Source organism: Oreochromis niloticus, linkage group LG3, assembly GCF_001858045.2.
Source record: "Oreochromis niloticus isolate F11D_XX linkage group LG3, O_niloticus_UMD_NMBU, whole genome shotgun sequence".
Taxonomy (NCBI): domain Eukaryota; kingdom Metazoa; phylum Chordata; class Actinopteri; order Cichliformes; family Cichlidae; genus Oreochromis; species Oreochromis niloticus.
Genome location: NC_031967.2, coordinates 25575772 through 25602587, shown reverse-complemented (window position 1 = coordinate 25602587; position 26816 = coordinate 25575772). Strand labels below are relative to the sequence as shown.

Here is a 26816-nt window from a genome sequence, read left to right as displayed (position 1 = left end):
CAGCTGTGCTTCTGCTTCTGGATCTGACTTCTGCTTTCGATACCTTTGACCACAGCATCTTAATCTCATGGTTGGAACATTGTGGCTTAAAGGGCACCCCATTAGAGTGGTTCAGGTCATACCTGTCTTACAGGACCTTCTCTGTGAGCTTTGGCGATTTTATCTCTTCCTCAGCTCCCCTTACTTGTAGTGTTCCCCAGGGATCTATACTGGGGCCAATTTTATTCTCCATTTACATGCTGCCTCTAGGTCTAATTTTTAGAGAATATAACATTTGTTTTCATTCATATGCCGATGATACTCAGATCTATCTTCAACTGAAGGGAAACAGTCCTACCTCACTAGAACCCTTACTTCAGTGTCTCGGTGAAGTTAAATCTTGGATGGCCTCTAACTTCCTTAACTGCAATGAGAACAAAACCGAAGTGATAATTTTTGGACCAAGTGGCAATCCCAGCACCTCTAATTTTAACCTGCACAGTCTTGAGCCTTTTGTCAAATCGCATGCCATGGGGGTTATATTTGACAGCAATTTCACCTTTGAAAAATAAATTAGCTCAGTCATACAGCGGTCTTTCTTCAAACTGAGGCTTCTGTCTAAGGTGAGATCATTTTTATCTTTTAAAAACTTTGAACGGGCGATTCATGCTTTTATTATATCCCAGCTGGACTATTTTAACTCCTTATATGCTGGAGTTAGCCAGACGTGCCTGGCAAGGCTGCAGTTAGTCCAGAATGCTGCAGCTCATCTCCTGACACGTACTAAAAAAAGATGTGAACACATTTCCCCGGTGCTTGCCTCTCTTCATTGGCTCCCTGTCCGCTTCAGAATTAATTTTAAAATTTTATTGTTGACTTACAAAGCCCTGAATGGACAGGCTCCCGGGTACTTGTCTGAACTCCTGCAGACTTATACCCCCCTTAGATCTCTTAGATCAAGTGATCTTTTGCTTTTAGCCGTACCAAGGTTGAGGCTGGTTCATAGAGGCGATCGAGCATTTGCAGTCGTAGCGCCTAAGCTCTGGAATAATTTACCCCTACACATCAGACAGGCTCCCACTGTCAAACTTTTTAAATCTTATCTTAAAACACATTTTTATTTACTGGCTTTTAATACAGCGTGAGAGTTATTTGTTAATTCATATTTGGTGTTTGCTATCAATACTCTAAGTTATTTTATTAGGTATGTTGTATTCTTGTACAGCACTTTGGTCAACGCTCCTGTTGTAATTAAATGTGCCATATAAATAATTAAACTATTAAACTATGATGAATCCGGGCATTTTGTAAAAGTGAAATTCCAAAATTCAACAAAAGGTTTCTGTGCACATAAACTCATATCAGGACATTTCAAAATTTAAGGAAACAAAAAAAAAACACATTTAAAATTGTCAATAGTTTAAAAAACTAATGATGTAACAAATTTTAAACAATAACAATGAATCAAGTCCAAAACCCAAAGGTGTATCCAACAAAATGCACCACCCTAAACTGAGCCAAGACATCAACCAATATTTTGCTTTAAAATCATCAAAAAATGCAAATAGTCTCAGTTTAAACTCTCAGTTAAATTTTTAAAGCAGTGAGACACTGTAATTCTAACAAATAATAAATATTTTGACCTGTGCCATTCAAACAACATCAAAAATGTACTTACAGAATAACCCCGTCATGCAGAGCAAAGTGTGCCCCATCATCACTGCACTCTGATCCACTCTGATGTGATGCAGATGATCACAAAGTGTTTTGTATGAATAATAAATGTACCAGCAGAAGCTGCACTTAAACCAGATAAGTTCAGTTTTTCTCTGACTTTTTCTTCTGTCTATCACCTCTCTGTGCTTCCTTTGGTTTTACACCTACCTAAAACAGTTTCTGTAGCTTTGACCACAGCAGTTGTTTGATGTGTTACATTTCCTGTCCATGGCAAACACATATAGGTTTCTTTCACATGTTGTGTTTCACATGTCTTTCTCTTAAAAGTTTATTTTGTGACCCAGAAAGAGTAATATATCAAACTCCGCCACTCTGTGTTTCACTGCCTCGTTTGAGTTTTGGACACATATACAATGTGTTCTTTTGTTTCAAGTCAGGAGGTCAGGTCATAGTTTTTTACCTTTTTCTTCTTTGAAAACTCTCACGACATTTTTGAAGTGTCCAATTTTAAGCTGCAGTGTTCCTCTTCTGTCAGGTCTCTGGGAACTTGGAGTCACCTCATCAGCCAGTAATTGTATATATATCCACAGATATTCATAGTGCCATCTATAAATCTTTAAAAAAAAAAAAAATGTATATGTACTGGTTGTCATTACACTCATACCTTGGGGACTCACAGCAATGTCCTGTTCTGGACTCCATCTGAACACATTTATTTTGGTCTGATCTGACAAAAGTGTTCTCCCAGCATTCATCAAGCCTTTTTTTTTTTTAGAAGAGTTTAGTTTTTAAATTATATGTGTTGTCCTTATGCAGTGCCCTTTGTACTGAGCCGGAACTCAATTTTAGGTATTTATTTTTTAAAGTAACTGTCAGTCTGATGTATCTCTCTCTTTAGATTGAACTCACATTAAACTCTCTTTTGCATATGGAACACAGCTCTGATGAGTGGTAATTTGTTCTTCACCTCACAGATCTTCCTGTATCCTTTTCACCTTTATGAAACCTAAAAATCTGATTTTTGAGTCATTTTGGAAATTATGTTCATTTTTATGTTGTAATGCAGATCATCAGTTAGACCAGAGCTGACAGGTGTGAAACTAAGAAAACTCTGATTCAAAGCAAATGTTATTTATTTATTTATTTATTTATTTATTTTAATGCCCATTGGATAATGGAAAACACAAGTGCATTTTGTATGGTTTTTTTAAATGCTCACAGTGTTTCTAACTTATCAAGTGTCAATGGAAAATTGTACTTAGTAGTCAGTATAAGCTTTTAATGATATAAGTTTCCATATATGCTTAGAGGTGTATAATCGATTGTGTAGTGATAGGATGTGTGATCTGTAGAAGGCTGCAAGGACTTTTGTGTGCATTCCAGAGTGCCCTGGTTTTCACACCCACATCCTGGGAGCATGGGAGAGGTCGTACCTTGTCTTATCGTTTTATGGTAGGATAAACGTATCTATGTCTGTAAGTGCATTTTGTTTAGATGAACTGTTGGACTTCCAGACCAGCTGGTTTAGGGAAGTCGTTTATGGGGACACACACACACACACACACGCACACCTAAACATCCACTGATGTATAAATAAAGACCAGGGCAGTCTCAGAGCGCGTGTCACAGAGCCCTCACTCTCACTGCGGGTGCTCTGTGCTGCCCTTGTATACAAGTAAAACTGTGTTTCTCCTCTCTGATTCTCAACTGAAGAAGTGCTTTAGAATACATCTCTTGACATCAAGTATCAAAGTGTCACCTTTGTTAGAGTTTTGTATCTTTGTAATCTTTGCTTTTGATTGTTTATAATAGGAAATATATTAAGATGCTTCCTCCATACGTCATAAAAACCTATATAATGTATTTGACTGTTAGATTAAATATTATCATGCAACACTAAGGTGAAAAAGCTGGCTCAGCCTCAGAATAGATCTGTGAATGTTCTCACTTTGTGCTGGAAATATGTTTTAAATTTTGCTGTGACCCCAAACACAGGAAATGACTCACTGTGTGGCTGAACTGTAGCTAAAGCTGAGGACAAAATCTAAATGCATCATTTACATTCACAGTTACATTTATTATGTGATGGCATATCAAAGTAACATTAAGCACATTTCATCTGAAAAAAATTCTTTGTTTTACTTGGACATGAATGTACAGATTAGACCTGAGCATCTGCCTAAATGTCAAAAATAAGGAAAGAAAATGCAAATATGTGATGTGAAAACTTTATTTAAAAGCTGCCAAAGAAAGAAAGAAAGAAACGAGTTTGTTTTGAAAGCTACATGTGGTGGATCAGGTTTATGTAACTCTTCCATGTGGAACTTTAAAGTATGTATTTCTAGTCTGTAATTTTCAAATGTTTTGAATTACATAATTCTTTAAACTGGAGATTGATATTTACAAAGATATTGATTACTTCCACAAAACCCACAAAAAGTCCAGCCCAGTGACCAAACTATTTAATTATGTGTAGAACACCACATCATAAGTCTTTTTCTATATATATATGCGCATTTACAGTATGTCCATGCAGTGACTTTTGAGGGCAGCTGCTTTTCACAGTTTTTCTTGATGCCCACACAGTTTTTTTTCTGTAGTCCATCATGTGTCATCATGACAATGATTTTTGATCTGTTTTCACAGAATATTATGCATATATAAATGTAACAGTGATAATTATTACCATTATTTCAATACAGATGAATCAAATAAAAATGTTCCAACCACACAGAGATCAAAGTGAAACTTCCACTGTGCTTTTTGCATCTTTTTTCAACTCTCTGTTGTTTGCTGCACGCTCCTCTGTGCTCTTTTATACAGACCACTTTTGGCTGAAACCACAAGCTGCATTTCCTGTTTTCTAGGTAGCCTGACTTGAAACCATTATGTTTTTCAGCAGATTAAAAATATGCCTGTGGCAGAATAGATCATTATCTACAGTTTTACACACTTGTAGGCATTGGAGCCTGCAAGGATACCCACTGGATTTACTTTGCCAAATGGATCATCACGGCCTTGCCGCATTGGTCCATTTGATCGACCTTTGTTGTTATTATTTATTTTATTTTCAGTTGTTACAGACGGGACAGACATGACTGAGGGATAGGAAAGGGAGAAAGAAAGATGAAGGAAAAGAAAAACAGAAGGGAAGAGGGACAGTGAGAAAGGGCACTTAAAAAGAGAAAGAAGAGAAAAAAATCTCCTGGATCACCTGTTGAGAGAAAAAGAAGAGAAAACAAGCAAAAAAAGGGCAGCAGAAAACGTTAGAGCACTTATGCAAATATGTGATGTCTTGATAAATCGAGCAGGTATTTGAAGTTTACACAGCACCATTCTCACATGAAAATATCTTAAAAGTTTATTTTGTGACCCAGAAAGAGTAATATTTCAAACTCTGCCACTCTGTGTTCCACTGCCTCGTTTGAGTTTTGGACGAAATGGATTCTGGGATATTGCATTTCGTCACTTCGAGCTGATTGGAGACCAGAACAGCCAATCAGATTTTTTTGCATCCAAGTCTGTGATTGGCTGGTTTTGTGGCACAAATATAACGGTGTAGAGAAAGAGTTGAGTGCGCACGGGCAGAAATGTTGACAGCGCGAGCAACACATTGCGAGTGAGCGCAAATGCAAAAACTGAGCGAGAGGGTCTGCTATAGACCATCTGCACGAGAAAATGTAGGGTTGTACATTTCCGGCAGCTTTACTTTGCGGTCAATCTCTACTGCGAAGATATACTCCAAAATCATGTCCAAAACTCGAAAACGGAAAGATCGCGTTAAGTTACAAAGAGCAGAAGGTGGGAACACTCACCACTGTTGTGTCATAAAAAATCTAATGATCAATTTTGACGTTTAAAGAGTTTAGATCGATCAGTTGTTTACATCACTCAACACAAGCAGAACTGCATTACAAAATCAGAAGACACATCGTCCACATTCAGAAGCACATCTCTGTGACTGGTCTTATGATTAAACAGACTGTTAAAGTGAATTGTTAAATGTTGTCATTTTTATGCTTTCCATCTCTACATTGTTTCAACTCTATGATGAAAGGAATTCTTTTATCCCCCTCCCCAGCCTCTCGAGGTTCTGGGGGGGGGCTGTAGTGTTTTATTGCAGATACATCCTATCTGGAAGATCTGTTTCTTGTGATGTTGCTTCCTGCTTTTATGACCCTTTTGGTTAGCAGGAGGTCATACACATAACACACACACACACACACACACACACACACATATACACACAGTGCCTTGTCTTTGTTACCAAGGGGGGTTACAAGGGGAGGTGCGTGTAAACTTTTGTGTATTGTGTGAACTGTTTCCCAATAAAAGGCAGCAAGCAGAGGCCGGATTTGGGGTCATTGTGTGGTAGACACCGACGAGGCCTCCCTTGCAAGTAAATCGATCGATCGCTGACTGTCTTGTTTTCTTCATGATGAATAAGTCTCTAAACCAGCAGGGCTTGTGGAAACACAGACCCAACATTTATTTGGTCCTTCGGAGCCGGAACCTAACACTTCACATCCACCGAGGAGAGGGAGATGACGGCGCCGCAGTCTGCTAGCAGCCAGCATCTGGGACGCCTGACGAAAGCCCTGGTGCTTAACTTGTCACCAGGCCGGAGAGTTTGCGTCTGAACTCCCCTCGGGATGGATGGCGATTGACGGGATCCAGAGAAAAGGCCTTATGCTTCACTGAGACTGCGCGTGCAGACGCGGGTCCGGGGGAGCGCCGGTTGCGCGGTTTCACGCGAACCTAAAACAATAGAGAGTGGCTACGTGACCGTGCAGTTTCTCGCAGGTATGGGAGTGCGCCAGCCATGCGGGAAGGTCGCAGGCTACTAAAGAAACGGCTCCGTAGCTGCGCAGTTTCACGCGAGCACGGGAGTGCATTGGACTGTGCGTTCAGGACGCAGGTCCAAGAGAGCTGTGCGTGCAGACGCAAGCGATAGGCCTATTTTGTGTGTGTGCGGGCCAGACGTGGTCTGCGTGAGTGTGGCTGATTGTTGTCTTGTCCTGGAGTAAGTCTGCCTTGAAAAGGCATGAAATACACTGCAAAGTATTTATTGGGCAGCACGTAGTGTGTAGATTGTTGACAAATGAAGTGAAATTGTGCTCTAAGCAGAAGCGAGTGTGAGCGTGTCTGACGTCACGGTGTGTGTGAAAAGGTATCCAGCTGGGGCAGACGTGATTCTGCAGGTCACCTGCCCAGTGGACGAAAAGAAATAAAATAGTTGTGTTGATGAATGATAGCACGAAGAGTGTTTGGTGTTTCTCAGCCTGAAACAGCTGTAATGCTACTTTCTGTTGTGGAGAAAAGGACAGTTTGAAAAAACAGAGAGAGAGATGTGTGTTGTTTTAAGATGTGATGAGAATAATGAAAATGTGATGAGAGAGGAACACAAAAACACACAGAAAATGCATTGACCACACTAACCCTACATGCATATGTAACGGGTGTATTAAAAAATCATTTATATTTCACCAAAGATCCATCCTGCAGTGTTATTTTGCTTGTCAGTATTGGTTATGTATATGTGTTTATTTATATATGTTTATTTTCTGTATTTATATTTTGGGAGCTTTTATTTTGTTTGTGTGACCTTTGACTTCCCACGAGGCCCCGCTGAGGAGAGGTGAGCGTACGCTAGTGTTCTCAGATACAGAGCGAATAAACACAGTTAAAGTAACTATAAGTAATTCAAACACTGCTCGTTCCCTTTGTGCATTTTGTCTCACAGTTCTGTTAGATGTTTCAGTGTGAATTATTGTTTCTCTGCCAAGTACAGCACTTTATTGTAACATGCTAGGTAGCGATTCTCAGATGAGAGCATAGGAGCGTGCAGGTGGCTTCTCATGTGGTCCGCTATCCTTCTCTCTCCCTTGAGAGATATTGATATTTACAAAGATATTGATTACTTCCACAAAACCCACAAAAAGACCAGCCCAGATAGCTATTTAATTATGTGTAGAACACCACATCATAAGTCTTTTTCTATATATATGCGCATTTACAGCATGTCCATGCAGTGACTTTTGAGGGCAGCTGCTTTTCACAGTTTTTCTTGATGCCCACACAGTTTTTTTCTGTAGTCCATCATGTGTCATCATGACAATGATTTTTGATCTGTTTTCACAGAATATTATGCATATATAAATGTAACAGTGATAATTATTACTATTATTTGAATACAGATAAACCAAATAAAAATGTTCCAACCACACAGAGATCAAAGTGAAACTTCCACTGTGCTTTTTGCATCTTTTTTCAACTCTCTGTTGTTTGCTGCACGCTCCTCTGTGCTCTTTTATACAGACCACTTTTGGCTGAAACCACAAGCTGCATTTCCTGTTTTCTAGGTAGCCTGACTTGAAACCATTATGTTTTTCAGCAGATTAAAAATATGCCTGTGGCAGAATAGATCATTATCTACAGTTTTACACACTTGTAGGCATTGGAGCCTGCAAGGATACCCACTGGATTTACTTTGCCAAATGGATCATCACGGCCTTGCCGCATTGGTCCATTTGATCGACCTTTGTTGTTATTATTTATTTTATTTTCAGTTGTTACAGACGGGACAGACATGACTGAGGGATAGGAAAGGGAGAAAGAAAGATGAAGGAAAAGAAAAACAGAAGGGAAGAGGGACAGTGAGAAAGGGCACTTAAAAAGAGAAAGAAGAGAAAAAAATCTCCTGGATCACCTGTTGAGAGAAAAAGAAGAGAAAACAAGCAAAAAAAGGGCAGCAGAAAACATTAGAGCACTTATGCAAATATGTGATGTCTTGATAAATCGAGCAGGTATTTGAAGTTTACACAGCACCATTCTCACATGAAAATATCTTAAAAGTTTATTTTGTGACCCAGAAAGAGTAATATTTCAAACTCTGCCACTCTGTGTTCCACTGCCTCGTTTGAGTTTTGGACGAAATGGATTCTGGGATATTGCATTTCGTCACTTCGAGCTGATTGGAGACCAGAACAGCCAATCAGATATTTTTGCATCCAAGTCTGTGATTGGCTGGTTTTGTGGCACAAATATAACGGTGTAGAGAAAGAGTTGAGTGCGCACAGGCAGAAATGTTGAGAGCGCGAGCAACACATTGCGAGCGAGCGCAAATGCAAAAACTGAGCGAGAGGGTCTGCTATAGACCATCTGCACGAGAAAATGTGGGGTTGTACATTTCCGGCAGCTTTACTTTGCGGTCAATCTCTACTGCGAAGATATACTCCAAAATCATGTCCAAAACTCGAAAACGGAAAGATCGCGTTAAGTTACAAAGAGCAGAAGGTGGGAACACTCACCACTGTCGTGTCATAAAAAATCTAATGATCAATTTTGACGTTTAAAGAGTTTAGATCGATCAGTTGTTTACATCACTCAACACAAGCAGAACTGCATTACAAAATCAGAAGACACATCGTTCACATTCAGAAGCACATCTCTGTGACTGGTCTTATGATTTAAACAGGCAAATGTTCAGCGTTCAAACTACAGGTGAAGAATAGTCAAACCAGATGTTTCCCCATTATGTCGATATCAGCTAGTCAAGTACACACCTACACAGCATGTTAACAAACCGTGAAAAAAAGCCACACAAAAAACGAACGATTGCTGGTAAGGGTTTCTATACATTAGTATTTACGAAGGGTATGTTGTGACTTACCTTCAAAATTACAGTGGTCCCTCGCTATAACGTGGTTCACCTTTCACCTCGCTGTTTCACGGATTTTTTAGTGCAAGTTTGCATGCTTATTTTTTTACGTCACATTGTGTCCTGGGTCCTGATCGCTGCAGACGATCTCCTCCGTGACGTCTCTCCTGTACAGTACAGAATCGCTGCATCGATCGCTAGCAGTGTGACTCTGAAGTGCAGTACTGTATGTCCACGATGTCGACGAAACGTTTTGCACGGTCAAAAAATAAAATCGGCTACTTGATTTCACCTATCGCTGATTATTTTTAGAACATAACACCCGCGATGAACGAGGGACCGCTGTTTACAGATACTGAGAAATATAAAATTTGAATCCCTTTTCTCTTTTGCCCTGAGGCACAGGGGTAAAAATATCACAAGTCGATGAACATCATTTACAGATATATTGGGTAAATGCCCAAGACATCTATAGAAATGTAAATCGCCACTTGATTCATTCATTTGCTTAACTTGTTTTGGACCATAAACAAGGCACGAATAGGACACTGGAAACAAAGCTCCCCACTTAGAGATGGACCGATCCGATATTAGGTATCGGTATCGGTCCGATACTGACGTAAATTACTGGATCGGATATCGGCGAGAAATAAAAAATGTAATCCGATCCATTAAATATCAAAAAAGCACCTCACAAAACTTGCGACATGGCGTAACTCGGCTCATAACCGTAGCAGTCGGAGCAGTGTGCGTCACGTGATAGAGCGGCTGTGTGTATTTGTAGCCTCACTAGCAATCCAGCAATTCATCTCCGAGGAAGTTATCCCAGAGAGAAGTAAAGCAAGTGTGTAAGTTCATCTCTGAATGTTTGTAAAGCGTACCTGCGTTAAGCTTAACCACCGATATATGGAGCGACTGCCTCTTCTCTCTCTCCCTCTCCTGCCGCTACTTCATGAAACTCCTTAATGATCAGCTGATCGGCTTTTCTGTCGGGAGTCCGTCTCTCTTGTTTGTTTTTGGCCCACTTTGCACCACAAGGAGGAAAACAGCAGCTGAACAACAGCAGCGCGTTTAAGCTTGATAAGCTGTTGTTAGAATTTATTTAATATTACTTTCTACACCAGGATCCTTTTCTACGCAGCTGACGGCTGGTAACTGTGCAGGGGCGGATCTAGCAAAGTTTAGCCAGGGGGGCCGATAGGGCATTAACAGGGAAAAGGGGGCACAAAGACATACTTTTCTTTCTTATTCTCATTTAAAATGTCTAGCTTTTAATAAATAATTATCTGAATCTTACACCCAAAGTTTTAATCTGATGTAAAATGTATAGAAGTCCATTACTGTATATAGTAACTGTTAAATGTCTAATATACTCCAGTAATAGTACTTTTTCCTTTGGGAAGATACCATCTGTGTAGTCTGCAATTCTGTAGAAGAAAGATGTTGAATCTATTTAATTATTCTTGAAAAATAATTTATTTCTGTGCATTTTTTTTTCCACACTGCATCAAATTAAAGTTGATTATGTTGATTAAGCATCATGAGGTGGAGGGTGGGGATGGTTCCCTTTTTTTTTTGCTGGGAGTTTACAACCCTATTAGTTAGGTTGCTTAATATTTCTGCTAAGTACTCTTTAAAATACCAGAATAGGGAGGATGGAGTAGGTTTAAGTTTATTAGATTGATCAGTATTGCTGAACTATGAAATATTTTGGGTGCAGTGTATTTTTTACATACAGGTATAACAGAATAGCTTTAGTGTTGTTGTTTATTTAAACTTGAGTATGAACTTATACAAAATGCAGCAAGATATTAAAAAAACAGTTTTATTGATTAAAAAACACACTATATCGGATTAATATCGGTATCGGCAGATATCCAAATTTATGATATCGGTATCGGTATCGGACATAAAAAAGTGGTATCGTGCCATCTCTACTCCCCACAGGAGTTTCCGCACCGGAAGTACCATATGCTAACATACACATAGTCTATTGTGTGTGTGTATGGATAATAGCAAGCACTGAAATACAATTTTTGCACACAGCAATGAATTTTGTTCATTCAGATTGAGCTTTGCTCAAAATAAAGTTCTCCTCAAAATGCAACACTTGCAAATGCAAACTTTTTTTACGTACACTCAATTTGTTTTTATGTGCGCTCAGAATGGTGGCACAAAAATAACGCCATAGAGATGGAGGAGGGACATGAGGGTGCACTCCACCCAGGAGCCGTGGAGGAACTGTGTGGGAAGGCGGAGGTCCACATGCTAGGGAGCCTGCTCGACCTTGGCCTGAGGTCGAGGTGTGAGCTGCTCGGGCCCAGATAAGATAAGATAAGATAAGATAACCTTTATTAGTCCCACACGTGGGAAATTTGTTTTGTCACAGCAGGAAGTGGACAGTGCAAAAGTTATGAAGCAAAAATTAGAATAAAATAAAATAAGAATAAATACAGTACACAACTGTACAGAATAGAATAAAATAAAATACTATATACAGTAGAATAAAATAGAATAAAATATACAATAAGATAAAAATAGAATACAAATGCTATATACAACTGAGTAAAAATACAACGATGCCAGAAGAGAGTATTGCACATTAGTGTTATTGCACATTTGTGGATGTGTGTGTTTGATCAGTTAAAGTCTTTGTTGTGGAGTCTGACAGCAGTGGGGAGGAAAGACCTGCGAACTCTCTCCGTCCCACACCGTGGGTGCCGCAGTCTCCCACTGAAGGAGCTGCTCAGTGCTGTCACAGTCTCATGCATGGGGTGGGAGATGTTGTCCAACAGGGATGACAGCTTAGCCACCATTCTCCTGTCACTCACCACCTCCACTGGGTCCAGAGGGCATCCTAGAACAGAGCTGGCCCTTCTGATCAGCCTGTTCAGTCTCTTCCTGTCCCCAGCAGAGATGCTGCCGCCCCAGCAGACCACACCATAAAAGATGGCTGAGGCCACCACAGAGTCATAGAAGGTCTTCAGGAGTGGGCCCTCCACTCCAAACAACCTGAGTCTCCGCAGCAGGTACAGTCTGCTCTGCCCTTTCCTGTAGAGGGCGTCTGAGTTATGAGTCCAGTCCAGTTTGTTGTTCAGATGAACACCAAGGTACCTGTAGCTGTCCACAGCCTCAATGTCCATACCTTGGATGTTCAGTGGTTGCAGTGGAGGATGTTTGTGCCTGCGGAAGTCTACCACCAGCTCCTTGGTTTTACTGGCGTTGATCTGGAGGTAGTTCAGCTGGCACCAGTCCACAAAGTCCTGAGTCAGTCCTCTGTACTCCTTGTCGTCCCCATCAGTGATGAGGCCGACTATTGCAGAGTCATCAGAGAACTTCTGCAGGAAGCACTGGGTGGAGTTGTGGGAGAAGTCTGCAGTGTAGATGGTGAAGAGGAACGGAGCCAGAACCGTTCCCTGTGGGGCCCCCGTACTGCAGACGACCCTGTCCGACACACAGCCCTGAGTCCTCACATACTGTGGTCGGTCGGTGAGGTAGTCCAGAATCCAGGTAGTGAGGTGATGGTCCACTCCAGAGTTCTCCAGCTTGTCCTTCAGAACCGAGGGAAGAATAGTGTTGAAGGCACTGGAGAAATCAAAGAACATGATTCTCACAGTGCTCCCAGCGGTCTCCAGGTGAGCGAGGGAGCGATGTAGGAGGTTAATGACGGCATCATCCGCTCCAATGCCAGGCTGGTAGGCAAACTGAAGTGGGTCCAGTGATGAGCTCACAAGGCGCCGAAGCTGAGCCAGGACCAGCCGCTCCAGGGTCTTCATCAGGTGGGATGTCAGAGCCACCGGCCTGTAGCTGTTGAGGTCCTTGGGGCGTGAAGTCTTTGGCACTGGTACAACACAGGAGGTTTTCCAGAGCTGTGGGACTCTTCCCAGCCTCAGGCTCAGGTTGAAGAGGTGCTCCATCACAAAACACAGTTGCCCGTGAGCAGGGGCTCACGACCGGGCCTGCAGGATCATGTCGGCTCGCCAGGTGGCTGGTCTCCGGACTAGCATCGCTGGCGCCACTGGAAGCGCAGACCAGCATTACCACCACCGCTGGAGGGGTGGGCGACCTCCGGAAGGGACACGGCCCTTTGGCCGGGTTGGAAGCTGGTTGGGGGGAGTAGGTAGGTTCGGCCAGATGGCCCACGCGGTGTACAGCGGACGTTAATGATTTTTTCACTTTTTACGGAATCAAATTCAAAGTAAGGTGAATACTTCCACGCTTTAAATGCTGCACAGTCATACTGTCTCCTGCACTCTATAGGATATCCATTGTTTATCTGCACACAGCTGTTACCACGAACATTGCACACGCTTATGTCATTGTCAAGAGACACTCTCACAAACAAAATCACATTTTAGTGCTTATGGTAAAGTAAAAGCAATCTAATTACTTTCTTTGCAAAAGTAATCCTTTACTTGTTACTTGAAAAAAGTAACTGGCCTTCATTTAGCCATTCTGGGTGTGGCTCATCTAATATCAGCTGGTTCATTTGTGCTGCAGGATGCTCATGGAGTCTAGTTGGAGCTTCTGCAACCATTAGCCATGAATCATGTCAGTGCCTGGTGTTGTCCAACTCTTCATACTGGAGACCCTTTCTTGGATGTCAGCCATTGTAACTGATTCTGGAGCCTGTTCAGGGAGGTTGCTGTGGTCTGCTCTTAGGTCCACTAGCCAGTGAGCATTGCTGTTATTACTCCATTTCGAGCCTTGGTGGCGCTTTTCTCATGTTGACTGTGAGTCTTTCCTTTGCAGTTTCCAAGGCCTCGGGAAAGAGCGGTTTGATGTACTTCATAACCATCCCATTGTTCATTAGACCTTTTTACAAATATGTGTGCATGTGTGTGTGTGTGTGTGTGTGTGTGTTTAGGCAGAGTAACAGGTATATTTACAACACAAAGGGAGCTATTTTTCTTCTGCGACACACCATGATGTAAATAATAGACTCTTAACATCTCTGGGGAAAAATCAAGATCCAGCCAGGTAGATGAATTTGTCATAATAAATAACTAAACTGCACCCTCTGTTGGCTACCAGCTCTACACACAACCCTGTGACTATATTTGAGAGGTGTGTGGATTTGGAGATTTCTTCAGGGATGAAGAAATGTTCTGTTAGCAAGATGTCAGGTAGCAATGAAGTGAAAACAGAACAAATAAATGAACATAGCATAAATAATCATAAAACAGTCATTTTCAGCTGATTAATAAAGAGCACATTGCAGACAGTTAGAAATGACATTATTATACGCATATAAGCATCACAGGTCACTCAGAGGAACAAAGAAGTGTTGTGTGATATTAATTTGAAGAAAATGTTGCATTTTTAAAAGCACCACAATTATTTGAGACACATCAAGCTGTACACAGCATAAAAGACACAAATATTGCCTACAGAAAAACAAATCTGCTCTGGTGTGTAACTGCTCTGACAAAACACTCTTCAGCTGAGTTTGTTGCTTCTGATGTGACCAAACAGTGTGAACAGTGACACATGATAGCAGTGCTGCCATGAAATGTAAGAGGACCACATGAAGACTGCAAAAGTAGCACAAAAGCTGCACAAAAACATGAAACACATTCATCTATTTCTGTAACAACATCTCCAGTTCAGGGTCACAGAGAGACAGTGGACACTGGGAGGAAGCAGAAGTTCATGGAGGAAACCCACTCCACACAGAATCACCTCCACCTGTGATTCGAGAAAAGTATAGCACATATGGACAGTGGCGTGTCCAGCGGGGTGGCCTGGGGGGCACAGGCCACCCCCCCACCCCCAACCAGACTGGCCACCCCAGGTGCCACCCCAAAGCTAAAACAATAAAATTCAATCAAATATCAAATGTACGATTATGTTTTCTCAGTGAAGCTCAGATATCTGAGTGTAAGTGAATGCAGCATTGGCTTCTGAGCATCACCTTAGCAAAGGAAGGAGAAAGACTGCACCACAGAAAACAATTTTTCGGTGAAAGAAAATGAGGAGAGAATAAAGGAAAAAATAACACTTAAAGAATTATTGAATTATTATCGAATATTTCAGACAGTAGGCTACTGGGGGGAGCTAGCACAAGAGCAGAGGTGGGTAGTAACGAGTTACATTTACTCCGTTACATTTACTTGAGTAAGTTTTTGAAAAAAAATGTACTTTTAAAGTACCTTTTTTGCACGATATTTTTACTTTTACTTGACTACATTTATGAAGAAGAAATGGTACTTTTACTCCTCTACATTTGCAAAATTCGACTCGTTACTTAAAAAAAAAAAAAAGTTTAACACATTAGATAACATGCCGGCAGTGGAGTTTCCGGTAACTTTTTTTTACCAATGAGATGTGGCCATGCAGTCACATGACCAGTTTGAAACCGTGGCGGGCAGAGCGGGCCAAGCGTTTCAAAGTAGCGAACACACGGAAAGAAGAAACATGAAAACATGGCAGAGTCTACGCTAGAGCTGAAGAGGATGAACAGCATTTTCCTCACATACAAAGAATGTTTCGCTTAAAAGCAGCACAAAAGAACAGCTATGTCTTCAGTGTCGGTGTCTTCAGTGAGAGCCAAAACAAACCAGCGTGAAACAACTCAACTCGTGTAACCTGATGAAACGGTAAGTTTTCTCTAAATATCTTTTTAGCTGTGGTTAGCTGGATGTCAGTCTTCTATTACAGCAGCTGTCTAGAGTCTGCGAGTCTTATTTTCGGCGCTAAGTTGTAGTGAGATAAGTTTGTGGGTGTTTTGTGCAGCTTCAGCTGTCTTTTTAACTGCTCGCTGGTTAGCTAGTGTGAGCTATAAGCTAACTAGCCTGGATAATGACCCTAGAGTTCCACACACATGCAAACAGCACGTCTCTACGGAGCCCCTCTGATGACATGGTCCAAAAAAGAAATAAATTGTGGCCACAAAATACTACTTCGTGCCCCTGAAGTAGTATTTTTTTGGCTTCAATTTATTTCTTTTTTGGACCATGTCATCAGAGGGGCTCCGTACATCTCTACTGCTTTAACTGTTAAAAGAGAAGGCAATACTGCGGCTGACAGGGTTTATTATGTGAAACAGCAGCTTGTTTAGTTTAAAGTCTGCATTAAGCTGGGCAAACACTGTGTGATTTTTTTCAGTCACGTTATTCCGCTTCTGCTCAAACTGTACAATTAAATCGCAGGGGTTAGAAGTTCATAGGTCACGATGCAGGGTCTCACACTATACGGCCTGATGCTCTGATGCGACCTGAGTGCTCACACTGTGCTTTCATAACATGAAGCCTATCATACAAAATCTGTCCCTCGCTCTCCCTCTTTGTGTCTTTTACTCACACAGACACACACACACCATCAACTTTGCTAAATTACTAATGAAAAACATTGACCAGGCAGCTGTGATTGAGCAGCAATGTCCATCCAACTCTTGTCATGGTTGTTGTAGTCGTGATAATTTTGTGAGGCCACATTGAAAAGCTTCGGATACGGAAGCGTAGAGCTGCCACCCAGGCAAAAGAAAAATAGAGCTATGTCACGTTATAACATGAAAAGTATATTTTTCTAACAATATACTTTTCATGTTTGAACAATATAATATCACGTTATTACAATATACATAATTATCACGTTCGTACAATATAAATATTATATTGTACGAACGCGATATTATATTGTTCAAACGTGAAAGGTATATTGCACGTACTCGGATGAGCTTGCCTCATCCTACAAGTTGCGCCTCCATCTCTTGTGTCCAGATCACACGCTGCACTGCCGTGCTGCTCCACCTTTTCTCTTTCATTTCTGTGTTTGTGCGTGCGCAGTGTGAGAGGCTGCGTTGAGGGGCGACAGGATTTCAAACAGGTTTGATTATCATGCGACCATACGATTGATGATTGGGAGCTGGTCGTGAGGTGTTAACTGCTTTTTGTTACCCCATGTATACTACACGATGCACACACGATTAAGGCAAAACACGGGCCGATCCCCAAAACGGTTGCGCCACTGAAAAATCGTCTCAAAATGGGCCAAAAATCGCAGTGTATGTCCAGCTTTTGGAGGCTAGCTCCAAACAAACATCTGCAGCTTGGCAGTGTATACAGCACTATAATGACCACACCTAATTCTTTTGAAAACCTTACATTTGTCCACAGGTCTCCACTTCATCAGACATCACCTTGTGATGTAGCGTAACATAAGCAGCCTGGAAAGTGATAGGAAGACAGCATCTGCAGACTGTTCAAGTTTCTTTTAAGTGTTCTTTATTTTCTGGCATCACCTTTCAACAATTGTTTCACAAAAACATCAGAACCCCTCAGTTAGTGATGGCCCGCTTGAAGCTGACGCTCCGAAGCTTCATTACGCACGTAACTGCTTCGGTACCTGATTCAAATGGAAGGAAGTGAATTATTTGTGGGATTTGTGGAGTGTTTTGATGGTGACAGATAGCGAACCACTGATCATTCTACTGAGAGATTTGATTCTGTTGTGTGGGAGTATTTTGAGTTGATTTTGGTCGGTGGGTTTTCCAGCTTTGTGTTCTGGCTGTTTGCTTTTGATTTGTGCGTCTTTATTTTATCTGAAAAAGGGAAAAACTTGAAATGTCAAAAATCTGCTTTTCATAATATAAATATCATTAAATAACTTTAGAAAAACTTCCATTTGACTCGTAACATTTAATGTTATAAAAAGATATATATTATTTTAAAAAATAATCTTAAAATGTTAGTCTGCCAAATGTGCAGCAATTCAATTTATTTATTCTCTTTAGCTGATAGTTTGTGGGGCCCAGTTAGACTGTATAACTGCATCTCTACCAGTTTTTCTGCACTCCAGCCTCTTCTGTTCCATGTGAAGGGATTTTCCTTAAGGCAGGAGAAATTATCTCCACGAAGAGGAACAGGTTCGGCCATCGCACAGTGGAACTAATTCTCTTCTTAATAAAAATGAAAAAGGGTTTCCTTAAATGCATCATGTTTTGAATTTGCAAGTTCATGAGCATTTCCCTTTCCATTTCACAATCAATTCTACCCCCAGGTCAAAAATATGTATAGGAAAATTTCCCTAATATAATATTATTTATAAATATACCCCTCCGGCGATTAACTGCATAAGTACATGGAGGCAGGACCTCACAGCAGAAGCATACTGTGTGCATTATTATATGTATGTTATATGTAACGTGGTATTTTTCAATTACTGTATTTACCAACATCAAGAAGTCACAAGCAAAGAAAGACCACACCATGGTGCATGTTCAAACCAGGAAAGTTTACTGGTCAAAATTATTTATTAAACAAATAAACTACATTTTTTTAACACCAAAAAATACGCATTCAAAGCAACACATGTCATCCAGGGAAGGACCGACTTGATTTTGAAGTTTTACTTTGCATGTGTGCTGTGTTTTAATGTGCTCCAATGCGGAGTGTCTTTATTTATATTTTTTGTATTGCATGTTTTGGTTATATTTTTGTGAAGTGTTTTATTTATATTGCATGTTTTATCGAATACATTAACTTGTCCCGGAGAGACTCCGCCCACTTCTAATCATAAATCAGGTACACCTGGGAGGGCACAGAGGTGAATAAGAGGGCCTGGCAGACGATAGAGAACAGGCCTGAGAGAGAGACCGACAAAGATGGCGGTCTCTCTGTCACTAAGAATGGAAAAACCTATAATATGCAATATTTCATGACCTGCAGTCTATCTGGGTGAGATGCAGTGTTGGGACTAACGCGTTATTAAGTAACGCGTTACAGTAACTACGTTATTATTGTGGTAACGAGCACGGTAACTAGTTATTATGCCAAAACCAGGAACGTGTTACTCGTTACTGGGATTTAGATAGGCTCGTTATTCGTTACTTCGTGTGGTGGATATCGCGGAGCTTCCACAGATTCAATAACATTAGCAAGTGGTGGAAGCCAGCAGGTGGATGAAGGAAAAGGGAGGCAGGAAGAGAGACCCGAAGCGGCCGCCGGTCCGCGTGTCAGGTGAACTGAACTTCAGGTAAGAAGTTATGACCTGCAGTCTATCTGAGTCAGATATAAACCAAGTTTAGGTGGAGTTTATTTTCGTTGTGCTGACATTTTCGTACTGCGTGCAAGCTAGCATGGCGGAGTTTCTATACAGCTGTGTGGGTGCTATGTTACTGATGCTGAACTTTATTTTGTTCATAAGGTTAATTATTAGAGTTGCCAACCGTCCCGTAAAAAACAGAATCGTCTCATATTCAGAGAAAATATTACGCGTTTCGTACTGAGGTGAAAAGGAACACAGTTTGTCCCGGACTTCAGCTACAAAGCTGAAGCTGCACAGCTGCCTCTTCTTCTCCCCCCTCCCTCTCCTGTTTCTACTTCAATCACGAAACTGATCAATGATCAGCTGATCGGCTTTTCTCTCTTGTTTATTTATCGCCCACTTTGCGCCAGAAAGAGGAAACCAGCGGATGTCGCGTTAAACAACAGCAGCACGTTTAAGCTTGATCAGCTGTTAGAATTTATTTAATATTAATTTCTAGTATCAGCTGATGTTTGCTGGAGCCACAGCTGTAAAGCTGCTGGTCATGATATCGGTTTGGTTATCTGGTGAGAGGGAAACATGCAGATGAAACCAGGAGATGTCCTTACTGAATCATCAGAGCTGAACAGGTGATGGAGAAACAGGTTTACCTTTTAGGTGACATGAATGAGTTGAAGGGAAGTTGTGAGCTGTTTCTGAGAGACAAATAACACCAGGATCCTTTTCTACGTAGCTGACAGCTGGTAACTGTGCAGGGGCGGGTCTAGCAAAGTGTTGCCAGGGGGCCAGGTAGGGCATTAACAGGGAAAGGGGGGCACAAGGAAATACTTTTCTTTATTATTCTCATTTAAAATGTCTCGCTTTTAAAAAAATAATTATCCGAGTCTTACAACAAACAATTGATAGATTGATACATATATACCATCAGAACAGTGTACATCACTGTCACAACAGTGTTTGTTTTCATTCAAAGGCTTTATGATTTTTCCTATAATGGTGGGCCGGTCTCTAGTCAAAATGCCCGTGACGATTGTTTTGTCCCAGTCCAGCTCTGTATGCAGCTCATCTGCAGTCTGGTGTTACCTACATCTTCCTATTCAGAAGGCAGAATTTCCAAGTTCTGAGTACAATCAAAAGCACCACGACTGCAGTTTTTGTGTTGGATGTAAAAAGCAGGCTAGAATCATGGTGGCGGTCAACGACGGTCCAGTCGTGGGATTTCTCTCATGGAAATGTGCACATTATTTTTTCCTTTCTATTGGTAGGTGGCACAGTGCACTTGTGGCAAGTAAGCAAGCTAGAAGACTGGCAGTCTGGCTGGGTATCCAGTTACGGAAGCAACACATTAACAAGAGAATTCTGAGTAAAACCAAAGTTACTTTCCCTAGTAACTAGTTACTTTGAAAGTAACGAGTAACTTGAAGTAACTGAGCTACTTTTTTAGAGAAGTAACTAGTAATGTAACTAAGTTACTAATTTAAAGTAACTTACCCAACACTGGTGAGATATAAACCAAGTTTAGGTTTAGGTGTAGTTCATTTTCGTTGTGCTGACTTTTTACAGTCAGTTACAATAACTCGTACTGCGTACTAGCTAGCATGACAGAGTTTATATACAGCTGGGTGGGTGCCATGATGTTACTGATAGTGAACTTTATTTTATTAATAAGGTTAGTAGAGTTGCCAACGGCTCCTTAAAAAGTGGAATGGTCCCTCATTCAGAGAAAATATTACACGTTTCGTATTGAGCTGAGTAGGGACACAGTTTGTCCCGTACTTTCGCTATAATGAAAAAAAGACACAAAGCTGGAGTTATTCTGTGTTTACGCTGCACAGCTGCCTCTTCTTCTCTCATTCTCTCCCCCTCCTTCTCCTGTTGCTACTTCAATCATGAAACTGGATTGAAACCAGGATCCTTTTCTATATCCACAGGTTTCTGTAAAAGCGTACGTAGGCTGCCATGACAGACCACTGCTTCCGTTGTCCAGTTTTATACTTCCGGTTACTCAAAGCCGGAGCCAGCGTTCAGTCGTTGCTAGCAACAAAATCAGTTACTTTGTGCTGTAATAAGTGGCTTTACCTGTTCGAGGATGAGCTCGGGTTCAACGTGTGCTGTTGTCGGCTGCCACAATAATTCAAGAAAACTGAAAAACGTATTAGAAACCTTTTGCCTTGAGCATCAACAACTTAGAAAGGCCTGTCCGTGCCCACCGCCCTACGCACTGCACTCTATGCCGCGGAAGGAGGATCGGAAACTAGCGTGGCTGGCAGCTTTAAGACTCAAACACCCTCCAAAGAGAGTTTATGTTTACTCCTTTCATTTTATCGACAAAAAGCCCACAGAGCTACACCCCGACCCGGAGCTTTATCTGGGCTATGACCGACCCCCACCAAAGAAAAGAAGAAAGCTCACTCGGACTACTTTGAGTGTGACAGCTTCCAGTGATATGAATGGTAAATGGTAAATGGCCTGTATTTATATAGCGCTTTAATAGTCCCTAAGGACCCCAAAGCGCTTTACATATCCAGTCATCCACCCATTCACACACACATTCACACACTGGTGATGGCAAGCTACATTGTAGCCACAGCCACCCTGGGGCGCACTGACAGAGGCGAGGCTGCCGGACAGTGGCGCCACCGGGCCCTCTGACCACCACCAGTAGGCAACGGGTGAAGTGTCTTGCCCAAGGACACAACGACCGAGACTGTCCAAGCCGGGGCTCGAAACGGCAACCTTCCGATTACAAGGCGAACTCCCAACTCTTGAGCCGAACAACACAGAATCTGTACCCGGTAAGTGAAAGTGTAAATGTGGTTTGCCACCGTTTCGCATTTTAATCACGCAATTCTTTACTTTTACTAAATAATAGCCTATGGTGAATGGCGTTAGTATCATCACTAGCTGGTTATTAGCAGCAAAGTCTCAATTTTAACGAAAGTTTACACCCGTGGTTAGTAATTAACACCAGCCGCATGCTGCCAAAACTATATATGGCTTCATTTAATTGTCCCAGAGAGATTAGCCCCAAGGGCTGTGAAAGTCTTTGGTTTGTGTTTTCTCAGGTTTGTGTTTATAAAGAACTTGTTTTTTCAAGTAAAAACTCAAGAAACTTATGTCAAAAACTGAAAACTCAAGTAAAAACGTTAAAGGCAACCTTTGCAAAAATACCAACATTTGTGACTTTTTTTTTAGAATGAAAAATAAAATCTAATCACAGTAATTGAATAAAATTGTGACTAATTTTTAGGGGACTTAGGAACATTTTATGTTGACATTTATGATTTTGCATTTGTGTGAAAGAATGTAGAATGAGAAATGTCACTCAAAAATATAATAAGCTAAGTGACACTTTACAGTTTCTCTTATGCTAACAGTTTGAGTGTACATCTGATCATATTTTTGTCTTATTCAGACTCCACAGTGTTACGTTCAGTGGAATTAGACCAGGCCAGCATCTCCACACAACCCTCTGAGCCACATCTGCACCCAGTCCACACACAGTGGGAGGATCCTTCGCAACAAGACCATCAATACTGCAACAGGTCTCGCAGAAAAGATGTGCAGGATAAGATGACTCAGTGTGATGAAGTTGCATATTTCATCATTCAAAATGATGCAGACGCTTTGCTGTACACTGGGATAGCCTTAGAAACATTTAACACACTTGTGTCGACACTGGAATGATATGACAACAATGAATTTACAATGCCTGTTCGAGATCAAGTCCTCATGACACTTATGAAATTAAAGAGTAACCGTGTAATAGGTGACCTAAGCCGCCAGTTTCATATATCACAAAGCATGGCCAGCAAGATCATCTCACACTGGTTAGACAAGCTGGAGGAAGTTCTCCGACCATTAATTCCATGGCTGCCAAAAGAAACTATTCAAGCAACTATGCCTGAAGCCTTCAAGAAGAACTTTCCAAATGCTACATGCATTATAGACTGCAGTGAGACCCTTTTACAGAAACCCAGAAATCTGGGCTCAAGAGGGGAATCATACAGCCATTATTATTCACACAACACAGTCAAATATTTGGTTGCTGTTGCACCATGTGGACTAATCATGTTTGTGTCTGCGGCATATGGCGGCCGATGTAGTGACAAATTTATCACAATGGACTCTGGAATATTAACATACCTAAAACCTGGTGATGAAGTTATGGCAGATAGAGGTTTTACAATTAAAGACTTACTCTTTGAGAGAAAAGTTAGATTAGTAATACCCGCTTTCACAAAAAAACGTAGACAGCTAACTGAGGAACAGGTAACATACACATGTCGGATTGCAAATGTAAGAATCCATGTTGAAAGAGCAATCAGACGCTTGAAAGTCTACAAAATACGTTCACAAATTGTTCCTATAAGCATGGCTCCTAAAGTAGACAAGATACTGAGAATATGTGCTGCTCTAGTGAACTTAAGAGAGGATCTCATTCGGGATGTTATGAACAATTGTGGACTCAGGGATATTAAGATGGTTACTCAGGACATCAAGTTGTGTAGTGTAATGTAATTATTTTAAAGTTAAAATTTGATGTACATATATGTAGAGTGTAAATAATTCCCTTTTTTTATCTTCTGTTCTAGAAGAAAGGTTATGTGATACAGTACAGATATATATATATATATATATATATATATATATATATATATATATGTATGTATGTATATATATATATATATATATATATATATATATATATATATATATATATTGAATGTGTTATTGAATTATGGTTAACAGTTGGTAGAATTTTTTTTTAACATAACATCTGCCACCCTTCTCCAAATCTGTGCCCCTACCTGACCCCCCCCCCCCCCCCCCCCCGCCCCCAACAGAAATTTTCTAGACACGCCACTGCATATGGAGCACACACAAGAAAACAATATCATTAATATAAAAATGCATTTACCTCTAAAAAGCTGTAAACACGTTTTAACACCTGCTTTGAATGACTTAAGTAAAATACTAGAACTTACATTAAACAATGACTTTATGTTTCTTTGATAATAAATATAAACTGAACACAGAAGGACTAAATGAGCAGATCATAAATCAACAATCAGGAAAACAGCTGCTTATGAAATTCCCGCTGTGCTCCTTGTTTCCTCTCTGCTGTCTGAAGTTTGATGAGAACATGAATCAATCTTAAATCTGCTGAGAGGAAGACTTGTGGCTTAAACCACAAGCTGTGTTTCCTCTTATCTGTGTGGCTCAGCCAGAAATCATGAGCTCCTTCAATTTTAGTGCATAAAAAAGTCATGAAGCAGAAGAGCAAGTTAGAGTTTTTATAGCTGACTTTATTGAACATATAATAAAGACATTACCGTGTAATAAAAATGCATATAATATAAATAGAAAATCAAGATTTATGTGTCACACACAGAGTTATCATGGTCTTGCTGAACATGTGACTGACACTGTCAAAATAAATCGGTATTACACGAAAGTATGAGCCGGACCTCCCCGAAAGAACACGGGGAAACTCTGCTACACAGTAAAAAGGCTGCTGAGCATAACGTCAGAGCAGTTGTTACTTCCCATTATGTTGATAGCTTTAGTTCATTTTGGAGGGTTGTAGCTGTTTTAAATGACAATGAGTGTCTTTAAATGAAAGCTCTCCTTCAGTGGATTCATGCACAACACTGAACAGCTGTAACATGCACTCTCAGTCTGACACACAACAACAACACACTTTATTTATGTCACACTTTTATTAACAAAGTTACAAAGTTCTTCACAGAAAGACTTTATAATATATTCAAAAGGAAAGAAATAGTTAAAAAGATAAAAACTGATCTACATTAATGTCCATTAAAATTATTATCTAATGGGAGAGAAACAAGTGAAACACACTGAGTCATTCTTTCAGAAAGAAATATAAACTCAGGCTATCAGGATCATTGCTTTGAATTCAAAATATTCTCCTTTTCACTCAAAGTCACTTCAAATTTTTAAGAGACTTAAAAGAGAAAAACAGCTAAAGAGCTGCTGTTAAGATTTTAGAGCTGTGGCTAAATTTGCATTGACATCATTGTAGTCAGAGCTCTCCTCTGGGTCACCACGTTGCCCTGCTGAGGTGATCAAATGAAAGCATTTCAAAACAAACTCCCTCTGTTTTGTCCACAAATGCATTTATTATCATTGAGAATAATTACCAATGTATGTTTTGCATTTCAAATCTCACATCAAATCTCACTTGTCTTGTTAATGACTTTGAGCTGAATCACAGATGTCACATTGGTGTAATCACCTTCTGCTGGACCTGAAATAATAATCTGATTGACTTTAATGTTAAACACAGTTATTGTATAATCATCCAGCTTCCACAAGCTCTATATTAATGAAAGTGTAAACTTTACCATTTTCAGTGTTTTCACATCTTCTGACTGTCTCATAGACACAACGATCACCTGCAGGTCAGAAAATCAGTCACCTCATGTCTGTGATACTAATTTGTTCCGACTTTATTAGTGAACTTTGTGTTTAAAATGTATAAAAAGAAAAAAGTTCTCACCTTTGGAACATCTGAAGCTAAACAACAAGAATGGAAGGAAAATAAACAAGAATCCAAGAATTAATCTAAAGATCATCAGAAGAGGAAATGAAGAGCTCTCAGGTGTGGACACAGTCACTGTAAATAAGAACATTTTATTTTTAAGAAATGATTTAGCTTAAAAAAAATAAGCTGAACTAAATTCACAAAGTACTTAATTAAAAAAATAATAAAACAGCATTGTTGAACATTATTGATGAAAAAACTAAATCCTTAAACAAAAGTACACATTTGCAGCACACGGGGTGAAGAATTCATCTACAATAAATCACATCAGATGTTTTGATCCTGCTCACCTTTAACTGACATCCAGCTCTGTGCTGACTCTCTTCCTGAGTACTGACACTTGTAGAAACCTTCATCAGACTTTGACACTGCAGAGATCTTCAGCTCCCCTCGGGTATCATTTTGAATAAGTTTGTCATTGTGATAGAAAAACACATTGGAAAGTATTTTTTGTGTTCTCAAACTGCAGCTCAGACTAACAGAAGCTCCCTCAGTCACAGGATGAACAGGACTCACCAGGATAGGACCATTACCATCATCTGTGACACAATCACACACAATTGTTTCAGTCACATCAGCTGGTGCACACTTTTAGAAAAAGCTGACAAACAATAATAAGAACAGATTGTACAAATGCTTTTTTTATTATGAAGATCTGATCTTCTGTGTTTAAAAACTACCGTATGTGTTTTATTTTTACCACGTAAATTACACGCATACCGCAAAACTGGGACAAATGTTCATGTGATGTTTGAATCATGCAAATCCAAGAAGTAAATGTATAATAACATACTCTGTACAGTGATGTTGACTGCACTGCTGAACTCTCCTGATCCAGACTCACACCAGTACACTGCAGTATCTGACTTTGATGTGTTGATGTTACATGTGGATCCAGTCATTCTCCTACAGTCAGAGTACAGTCGGCCGTCCTCAGAGAAC

At 40.4% G+C, this 26816-nt stretch overlaps 2 protein-coding genes and 1 long non-coding RNA gene across 4 annotated transcripts in view; all 3 read right to left on the bottom strand.

Annotated features, from left to right (window-relative positions):
• Window positions 1–26816, bottom strand: part of LOC109194483 (titin) — a 722900-nt gene that overhangs the window by 324190 nt on the left and 371894 nt on the right. The gene's annotated exons all lie outside the window — the stretch shown is intronic.
• The window catches only part of LOC112846230 (Fc receptor-like protein 5), a 48866-nt gene that overhangs the window by 11616 nt on the left and 10434 nt on the right, over window positions 1–26816 (bottom strand). The gene's annotated exons all lie outside the window — the stretch shown is intronic.
• On the bottom strand, window positions 25008–26227 carry LOC112846241 (uncharacterized). 2 transcript variants are annotated; one of them, XR_003219118.1, is made up of 4 exons: window positions 26165–26227; window positions 25830–25946; window positions 25675–25725; window positions 25008–25577 (listed from the first exon to the last, which is right to left on the bottom strand). It is a non-coding gene; the product is annotated as an uncharacterized LOC112846241 (long non-coding RNA). The 2 variants fall into 2 exon arrangements; XR_003219117.1 differs by having other exon boundaries at window positions 25008–25725.